Source organism: Budorcas taxicolor, chromosome 20 (genome assembly GCF_023091745.1).
Source record: "Budorcas taxicolor isolate Tak-1 chromosome 20, Takin1.1, whole genome shotgun sequence".
NCBI classification, from domain to species: domain Eukaryota; kingdom Metazoa; phylum Chordata; class Mammalia; order Artiodactyla; family Bovidae; genus Budorcas; species Budorcas taxicolor.
The window spans coordinates 55,637,574-55,648,625 of NC_068929.1; the positions used below are offsets into that span (position 1 = coordinate 55,637,574).

At 34.8% G+C, this 11,052-nt stretch overlaps 1 pseudogene; it reads right to left on the reverse strand.

The window, feature by feature from the left end:
- Window positions 1-9,867: 9,867 nt before the first annotated feature.
- Window positions 9,868-10,730, reverse strand: LOC128066169 (NADH dehydrogenase [ubiquinone] flavoprotein 2, mitochondrial-like; annotated as a pseudogene).
- Between the last annotated feature and the right edge of the window lie 322 nt (window positions 10,731-11,052).

Below are 11,052 nucleotides of genomic sequence, written 5' to 3' on the forward strand. Positions count from 1 at the left end.
ATGGCAACCCACTCCAATATTCTTGACTAGAGAATCCCGATGGACAGAGGATCCTGGAGGGCTACAGTCCATAGGGTCACACAGAGTAGGAAATGACTGAAGTGACTTAGCACACACACATGGGACTGACTAATGTTGGGATAGATTTAATTAAGTGAATTTTGGTATTAGTAGTAAGCTTGTGCAAAACTTGGATTAGATATTCTGTTAGGTGACAACGTTTTCTTGAAACATCTATCTGCTATTGATATCAGACTGAAAAGTTGCTTTAGTTTTTTAGTAGTCTGTTGCAACTTTATTTTTTGCCCTTCAAATCATTTATTGTCACTTTGGTTAAGTGAATAAGTATTGTTTTATACTGATTTATTTTCCTACTTAGCAAAGTGTTTCTGAAACCTTTTGATGTCTTTGAAAAACTTCCTCAAGAGCACCTAAAGCATATCCAAGATAGAAATTAAACTTAATTAGGCTTATTTGCTATGTTAAATTACATGGGAAGCAATGTCAAATGAGTGATGCTAAGTCTTCTCAGATTATATTGTATGGGGGTGGGTGGGATGGAGTGGTGTGTGTGTGTGTGTGTGTGTGTAGTTGCTCAGTCATGCCCAACTCTTTGTGACCCCAGGGACTGTAGCCCACCAGGCTCCTCTGTTCATGAAATTCTCCAGGCTTGAATACTGGACTGGGTGGCCATTCTCTTCTCCAGGGGATTTTCCCAACCCAGGATTGAACCCGGGTCTTTTTTGCCCTCTGAGCCACCAGGGAAGCTCATATCGTATGGGTAAATGATATTAACATATGTCGTACAGATCATTTGACATTGCTAAAATGTAAATATATTCTAGTTTAATGTCATCAATCATAAATTTAGTTAGTTTTATCATTATTGTATGTCACAAAAATAGCCTCAACCCTGAAACTTTGCTTCCAGAACCATGGAAAGGAAATGACTACAACTGCATTTTACTAACAATTATCTTCTTACTCCAAGGAATAATTTACAATACAAATCTATTGATAATGTTAGTCTGCTTTGGTTTACAGATTGGTCCTACTTAAAAAATGATTGGGGATATTACTAAGATATATATGGATATATACGCAGTAACAACCACAATGAACATAAGTGAAAGTTCTTTTTTTTTTTAACCAAAAACAGAGTCAGCACAAGTTGAATTAATAGTTCTGACTTGAACTCATCAACCAGCTAAAGATCATATATCAAATGTGACAGTCATTACGCCTTTAAATTGCAGACAACTTTGGAATACTATGGAGACAAAAAGTTTTAACCTCTTCAGGACAGCTTATTAAAAAATGGAAAACAGGTTGCCAGGTTATTAAGTATTATATACCAAAACTTCTGGCAATTATTAAAATACTAGGGCATTCCAAATCTGGCAGTATGGAACTAAAGGAAATCAGCTTATTGATGATGTAGCCAAATAGGGAGCTTTAAATACCCATTCTGTCTAGCCTTGAGAATGGCCACTGCTTTCTGTTAACCTTGCCAACTCAGTGGAAGATTTCCATCTGCAGGTTCAGGAAATTGCCACTGAAGAAGAGAAACAAATAGGGCAACAAGAAGAGGAAATTTTGATCCCATCACATATATATATATATTACATATATATATATATATATATATATATATATATATATATATATATATATATATATTACATATATATATATATATATATATATATTTTGGAAATGATAAAACAAACAAAACAGATAAAAAATTATAGTGCCTGTTGGAGTTCAACCATTACCCCAGTATGTGCAATCTTTAACTCAACGGGCACTTGAGAAAATGGCTATATGGGGAAAACTATATGTTTGGAAACTTTCTCCCATGATGGCTCATAAAGTATATGCTTGTCTTACTATGTGCCCTAAATATAATCCTGGAAAATCACTGAATGGGTCACAAGGCCACTTTTTCCTTCCTAAGGCACTCTTTGAGATACAGCAGTTGGACTTTGTCCAAACGCCACTGTCTCAAGAGTATAAATATATTTTGGTAACAATCTGTATACTTTCACACTGAGGTAAAGTTTTTCCTTACAGCAGAGGAACGGCTATAAGGTTAAATTGCTATTTGAAAGGATAATTCTTGTTTGGGGAATTCCTTCCAAATTACACAGTTACCAGGGAAATTATTTTGCAGGACAAATAATTAAATATATTTGTGACATATGGCCAATAATGCAGTATTTTCAGTGAACTTATTACACCCCATCTTCAGGACTGGTGGAAAGAATTAATGGCACTGTCAAAACTCAATTGGCAAAACCTTCAGAAGTATTTAATCTCTCATGGGCAAAAGCTCTTCTGCTAGTGCTTCTTAAATTTAGGCCTGTGCCTTTTGGTAACATCAGCTGTCTCCTTCTGAAATATTAACAGGACACCCTATGTAATTAGATGAGAGAATATTTGAACCAATCTTACTCAAGGGAGATACATTACATTGTCAGGGTCTTATTGAGGCACTTAAAAGAAATGAAAAAAGTTGGTAGTTAATTCATTTCTTGGTGAACTTCCCAGAAACAAAGGCCTTAAGGATCATGATTTACAATATGGAGATTTTGTTTATTAGAAAATATGTCAAATAAAAGATTATTTTGCAGCCACATTGGAAAGGATCTTATTAGGTATTGTTAAATAATCCATGCACTGCCAAATTAAAAGGCACAGACTCATGGGTTCACATCTCTTATTTTTAAAAGTGTCTTTGCATTAGACTGGTCTGCAGAGAAAATTGCTGACTTTAAACTTAAATCAGTGTTCAAACAGAGAAGAAACAACACCAATACCAGGAGGAGAAGAAGACAACAGTGGTAGACAGCTGACACAAGAACCAAACCAGGACTGTAAGACCATCCTGGTAATTCAGATGAACTACTTACTAAATATTTGCCTCCCTATGAAAATTGAGTTATTGTTTTTAAATTGAAAATTATTGCTTTACTCTAAGCTATTAATGACCATTATGGACATAAAATTATCTAGTAAATATGTCACAAACTATGGCTATCTAACTGATTGTTTGGATCTGTCATCAAATTCCCCAGTCAATAAAAACTGACATAAATCCCTTCATAATTCCTGTCACCAACTTTTCAGGTGTTCCTAAAATTACCACTCAACTAGAGAGACCTCGGTCTAGCCTAATCTTTCATGTTCAGTTTCTTCAACATATTAATGGATCCATCCTTTGTTTGATACTGTCCTCAATACTTCGAAGATTAAGCACACCCCAAGGCCCCCTTGTTGCATCACTTGCTTAACAAATGTCTTAAAGATAAAAATAGCAGTAAACTATTCTGGTAACTCCTATATGTTAAATACAATACAGATGACTTTTAGAAAGCCTGCAAGAAAATGATTTATGGTTTAACATTGTGTTTACAAAACTCCTAATTAATGAGACTTTCAATGAGAGCACTCTGGGAGGAATCACTTGTGTCCTCCAGGTTTTGTTTTAATATTGTAATTGACCCAGTTTCTGAAGGATGGGCACATAAATTGTCTTAATATCTGGCATATAGAAGGTTTATGCTTATTGGGACATTATGTTACCTCATTGTCTATATGTAAAGAAATAGATGAATCCCTTTCTCTCTTTATTACAAAGTCAATAAATCCATGTTAGTGGGATATCAAGACACTTGGTTGCAAAGTGTTCTGTGAATTTTGGTTCTTAGTGCATGAGTATATGATCAGAAATCTATCAGCTATCATCAGCCAAAGAGTCAAGGACTGCACAAATCATGTCAGAACAAGCATATCTAAATACCTTAGCCCAAGAAGTATCAGATAACAGGGTTGCCTTATATTTTCTATTGGTTAAACAGGAAATGTTTGTTCCTGCTCACAATACTTATTGCTCTTATATCAGTGCCTCTGGAGAAGTGGAGACATACCTAGAAAAAAATTCCCCAAAGATAAATTGGTTATAAGATATAAGGGAAAATAACTCTTTAAGTGATCTATTTAGTTGACTCCTCTCTAGCACTTTTTTCCCACACTGTTTTACAGATGCTTATCATTTTCATAGTATGTATTACTATTCTTTTCCTAGTTATCAATCTATTCATGACATGTATCACTGCTTTCTTTAAAACTATTGCTAAAAACACATTTGCAATGTTTGTTCAACAATGTGATATAATTGATAACATGTGTAGCCTATGAAATGTTTTCTTGTCAGCATATAAAATGTCAACATATAAAATGTTTTCTTGTGTTTGTTCACTATATCTGATTAGTTCCACCCCCAATGTGGATAACTAAGAAAAAAAATATACATATATATGAGAAAGCTTGTCACTGAGGGACACAATGAACCCACTACAGGCAGGCAGTACCACCCTGGTACCGAGGGGCAAATATACTAATCATCAAATCTTTATATCAGAAGGTCTGCAATCAAAACTTGGAAATAAGGAAAGAAAATTCTGCCTATTAAGGTATATTGTTGTTGTTTAATTGCTAAATAGCATTCTACACTTTTCAACCCCATGGACTATAGCTTGCCAGACCCTTCTGTCCATGGGATTTCCCAGGCATGAGTACTAGAGTGGGTTGCCATTCATTCTCCATTAACGTAAGAAGTCATTTGGCTAATACATGATTGAATTTATTTTTTTAATATAAATTTATTTATTTTAACTGGAGGTTAATTACTTTACAATATTGTATTGGTTTTGCCATACATCAAACATATATGCTAACTAGAAGAGCCTATACTGTAGCCTATCAGGTATACACTTTAAATCTCCTTTAACCATTAAAGGATGTACTGTCCAGAAGTAAGGATTTCTATTCTGAAGATAGTGATAAATGCATCCATTTCTGGGATGAAATTGCTAGTATTCCATCTATGGTAAGACTCAATTCTCAGAGCCAAAGCCATACTGACCCACTGTGTACATATAATTCTGTTTTTTCCCCCTTAAGCATTGAAGGAATGTACCCCTGCCATGCTTCTTTTGTTATGACAAGATATAAAACTATGCCAAAAACTATGCTTCTACAGAGAAGTTCCTCACAGCTATCTGAGAGACTGTCTTCCAGGTTATAGACCTCAATCTGGCTGGAATAAAACATTTCTTAATTTCTATTATATTTTTAGTTGGTTATTTCTGTCAACATTTGGAAGGCTGAGTAACCAATGTGAGAGATGTTGACAGGGTTCAAATGACAAATGTTAAATAGCTTCCCTTTCCTAAGGACAGGAAGGGAATCTGTTAAGAGTTTTCACTGAACAGGTAATAAAGTATGATTTATATTTAAAAATAAATTTTAAATCTTGATGGAAGTGTAGATTGGAAGCAGACAGGACACAGTTTAAGATGTCATTGTAATTGTTCAAGTGAGGATGGATAACTAACCTAGAATTGTGACAGTTTGCACAGACTGTTAATATAGAACCCAAAATCATCTAGGAGGTAAAGGTGACTGGAAATGGTATGTAAATAGATGTTCGAAAGATAAAGATGTTTAGGATAGATTTTGGTGCCATTTAATAAAGTAAAAACCACTATAAAATTGATTTAATGAAGAACTTTGAAGAATTTTATTTTGGACTGTTGAGTTTGACTTGCTTGCATGATAGTCACAGAAAGATGAAGGAGGAAATGAAAGAAGGAAGGCATGCCGACTTCAGGAGACTACAGTTCATGATCAGTGATCAGTAAGAGATCTAGAGGTAAGATATTATGACAAGTGAAATCAGAGCACTATGATAGAAAATATGGTTTACATTTTTCAAATTAATCAATCCTGGGGACTGGCAAAGGCAACATTAGCAAGATTACAAAAGAGGTTAACATAAATGAATGAGAGAAATAAATTTGTTTTCTTATAAGTTTAGGTAGGCTAGATTGCAAATGGGGAGAGAGAAATTTAAGTAAATAAGAGAATTTCTCTTCAAGCCACACTGTAATAAAAAAGAATAGACTTAACTTTTGACTTCAAACATTTGGCAAACTGGGAAAGACTATTGATTTCAAAACAATGAGAACATGAGATGATACTCCCTGGGAGAAAGGAAGTAAACATCATTAGCGCTACAAGCACTCAAACTTTCTGCCTGGAACAATTTTCAGAAGCAGAAGAATGTGAGCAGAGCCCTCACTTGACCGAGTTGAGAGGGAAGAGACTACAGTTCCAGAGGCTGAGACAGTAGGAAATTATGGAGCAGAATCTGAATAAATACTAGAGCTTGCTCTGAATCATCTGTCTGGTTGCAGGCAGAGTATGTGCTCTAGTTACTCTGCTCTGCTCTCTTTCTGTAGATTATACCATATAGACTAATACATAATTTCTCAGTTATTCCACCACAGAAGGCCATACTTGCTCCTTTCTAGTCAACTGTTCACTCCAACTCCAGACCACCCAATAAATCCAAATTTTTACAATTATGCACATGTTACAACAAGCACATTTTGGGTTGAGAGGTGTAATTTCTTGTTAGGTCCACGCTTCAACAACATCAGAGATTAACATCTCCAGAAGCTATACTCTGTCATTAATTTACTAAAAAAGGACATGCCAAGACAAGGAAACTAATATACATCATATGTGTGTGTGTTAGTCCCTCAGTCACGTCCAACTCATTGTGACTCCATGAACTGTAGCCCGCCAGGCTCCTCTGTCCCTGGTAATTTCTAGGCAAGAATACTTGAGTGAGTGGCCATTCCCTTCTCCAGGGGATCTTTCCAACCCAGGGATCAAATCTGGGTCTCCTGTGTTGCAGGTAAATTCTTTACTTTCTTTCCTGTCAATATATGTCATAGACCCCACAGTTTCTGAACTCTCTTATTAGAGATCTATTTGTATGTATCTTGGGAATGTTGTCAATAATAAGCAATTTTAGTAGTTAAGGAAGGACATGGAAACTTAATAGTTACTGAGAAAGGGTTAAAATCAATATAGTATATTAATTTCATGAGTTTTACTATATATTTTATAAACTTAGGGTGTGCGATGTGGAGGAACAATATATATTCAATGGTGTGAAAAGAATCCAATATGTTAATATAGGAACTGTGAATAACTTATTTCTAACAAATTTTATTAAAGTAGACAGGGCAGAGAATTTTCATTTCATAGATAATTTCCTCATATTTCACTGAATTTAAAATTGAATTAGGATGGTTCACAGTACTTGAAGACTATTCAAACCTTTACTTGTTATGTAAGGCAAGGACACATTGATATGATTTGAACAGAGCTAGTCAGTCATTCAAACTCTTCCCTACTGTTCAGCTTTGCTAGGCTCCATTGGATATTCACCATGACATTAATGGGTGATCAACAAAACTGAAACATAGACAGAACTAAAGACTCAGCCTGTCAAAGATGCTCCTGGAAACTGGACATTTATGTCCAGAGAATTGAATCTCAGCAAATGTGCTGAGAAGCTTGTTCATTTGTTAAACTACTGTTCCTTTTACCTTATAAGGGGAGCCAAGCACAAAGTGAGAGTCTCTGGAATAGTGAAGTGGGGGTGAGTAAGGATAGAAAACACTTAAGTTCAAGGGAAGCAAGAGTTTTCTCTCCAAATAAATCCTCCTTCATGCTGGATTAAGTCACAACAGTTCCAATAAGGAGCTATAGGAGTCTGAGGAGTATAAGCCTTTCTATATTCTCATTTATGTAATGTTCTCAGGAAATTTAGATATTATTTTGTACCAAAAAAAAAAAAAACTGCTTGTTATCTTTTGCTATCTTGTTATCACCACTTCATTGCCTCATTCTGAAAAATGCTAATTGTTCCTCTAAGGTAGCATATGCATGTATGTTCTGCAATCAAGAATTGATCCTAATACAGTTTAGTTCATTTTTATGTCTTAACTTAGTTAAGTACTTTCATGAGATTACTTTTTAAAATTAAGGTAAATTAAATTTTTGTTAACAAAAATAACAGATATCATAATTTTATCAAACATTCTGTTAAATTGTGAAAACTGTTCTCATATCAATTGATATAAACATCATGAAATGTACAACATCACTAAAAATTGTTTTAACTATTTTAAGAATGATAAAATAAATTTTAAAATGTAAATATAGCTATATTTAGATGCTTGGTTAACAGCGTTTTGGTAAATTTTAAAAGCTTGTCATGTGAAAAGAGTATTATATAATAACAAGGCATATAAATTGCAATTAGGTTCATTTATGTGAATACCAGTGACCAATTCAAGCAGCTTTGTTAATTTCAGCCAATAATTTTAAAAAGTCATTATATCCATCAACAACACAGTGATAATATTAACATATATTTAGAACATTGTCATAAAGAGAAAATAATACAAATACGATGTTTAACATAAAGACTAAAATACTAATAACATAGTTACTAAGACTAGTAAAACTATAAGTCTTTAAAGAAATAACAGAGTTGGTAGAATTATTTTACAAAAAATCACTAACATGTCTGTAGTTCACTATAGGCCAGTCATAGAGTTCACATATTAATCCATTTTACTATTTCTTTTACTTTTCTTCTCATAATTTTCTATAATTTATGGTATATTAGCAGCAATAGTTTTGAAAATTACTATAAAGGAAAATTATCAAGAAGGAAATTCTTGAAATTCCAGAGAAATAACAGTCAATAATTTTCTCATTTTATGAAAACAAAACATACAAATATGTTAAATTGTATCTTATTTCTAAACATAATGTACCATATCATTCTAAACATAAGTTAATCTAAGTAACATTCATCTTTGACTCTGATAAATTTTTTTCTCACTTAAGTTTTAAGAATAAAGTGTTTAAAAAAGAAACATTAAAAAAAATAAAATGTTATGAAAGATGGTAAATGTTTAGTCTCCAAAGCTATAAAATTTGGCTTCATTACCAACTTTTGTGAAGTTTGACAGTCTTTTATTTTTAAGCATATTGTATTTTCCCAGATTTTTTCCAATTTGTCTCTTTTCTTGAAATCAATATAATTTTTCTATAATAAACATTTTATTTTATTTTATTTTATAATAAACATTTTTAAATCATTTTAGAAAGCTTAAAATAAAATCATAATAATGAAGTTTAAAATTACCCCATATACAAAGTCATAATCCAGGGTTAAAAATGTCAATATACGTTACCTATATTTGTATTCATTTATTACATTACATTTGCTCTGCTGCTGCTGCTGCTAAGTCGCTTCAGTCATGTCCGATTCTGTGCAACCCCATAGATGGAAGCCCACCAGGCTCCCCTGTCCCTAGGATTCTCCAGGGAAGAGCACTGGAGTGGGTTGTCATTTCCTGATCCAATGCATGAAAGTGAAAAGTGAAAGTGAAGTCGCTCAGTTGTGTCCAACTCTTCACGACCCCATGGACTGCAGCCTACCAGGCTCCTTCGCCAATGGGATTTTCCATGCAAGAGTACATTTGCTCTATGGCACATTAATTTGCTAATTAGAATTTTTCACATAGAATATTTGCTACAGATAAATTAAAAAAAAACTTTTCCATCTTTCCTAGATATCAATAATGTATGTCATAAAAATAACCTACAAACTGAAATGACAGTGGGGAGAAAGCTATAGCTTGTCTATCTTCATATTTAATAATAAAACTAAGTTGATAATATCTAGCATGTAAAGGTAAAAGGCTCAGTTTCTGAAGGAAGACTGCCTGGGTTTCAAAACTGCGTCTCTCTTTTGCTAATATATGACTTCAGACAAATTACTAATAAGCCTCATTTCAAATGCATAGAAACATTTCAGAAACTCGTCAAAGTGATGTGTGAGTAACTGTGAAATGATGTTTGTGAAAATGGTTGGCATGTTTCCTGGCACAGGGTTAAGTGTTCTGTAAATGTTTTCTTTTTTTTTTTTTTTTTTAGATAGGAGATTCATATTTTATTTCTCCACTGACATATTTACAGCAAATATAAATTAAAGGCCTGCTTGCACACCAAACCCAGGTCCTTTTGGTGGTTCAGTCAAAGAGGTAAGACCTCCAGCTGGCTCACAGGAGAAGCGTCCACTCCTTGGCCCAGGTTTTGGGATTTTGCCAGCCTTCAGTTCATCAATAATTTCTTCAATATCTTTAGGTGTCAGATCCTCATAGTAGTTGTCACTTATTTGAACCATTGATGCATTTACACAGGCCCCTAAACATTCGACTTCTATAAAAGTGAAAAGTTTGTCAGGTGTAGTCTCTCCAAACTTTATGCCAAGTTTTTTCTGAATGGCTTCCAGTATGCTGTTCGGGTTTTGGAGCATGCAATGTGTGGTAGTGCAGACCTGAATGTGATACTTTCCAACAGGCTTTCATTTATACATTGTATGAAAAGTTACTACTTCATACACTCTCATTGGAGGTACTTGTAAAATTTCTGCAACTTTGTTCATAGCAGAGATGGGCAGCCATCCATTCTGTCTCTGGGCTAAATCCAGAACTGGAAGCACAACTGCTGCCTTACACCCTTCTGGGTAGTTTTTCACAATGGCCTCTATCCTCTTATAGTTTTCTGGTGTGAAATCAAATGGAGTTTCTGGGTTATTCTCAGGGGTATCTCTGTGCACAAATAAGGCTCCTCTAGCCGTCTATGGGGTCACACAGAGTCGGACACGACTAAAGTGACTTAGCAGCAGCAGCTCCATTCTGAATAGCTGTCTTATGCAGATTTCTTATATGTTTTCCCCAGTGGGTGGCGAGGATGGCCATGTGGGCCTATAGCGCCGTGGAGAGGAACATGGCTGGCCAAACTGTGGGCCTCTGGGCCTCGCCAGGCACGGTCCCGAGCGGTCAGCACGCATGGCGTGCGCCTCTATTGTTTTTATTACTGTCCTTTACAACCTAAACAGAATCAGACTTTTTTCCCCCTCTTTACATTATATGGAGGCAGATTTCATGTAACAAGTAACAATTGGTCAGGTAGATTTGGCCTTGGAGTACAAATGAAGAAGCGTGAAGGCTAATAGAGTTTTGCAAAGAGAACTCACTGGTCATAGCAAACATGCTCTTCCAACAACGCAAGAGAAACTCTACACATGGACATCACCAGATGGTCAATACA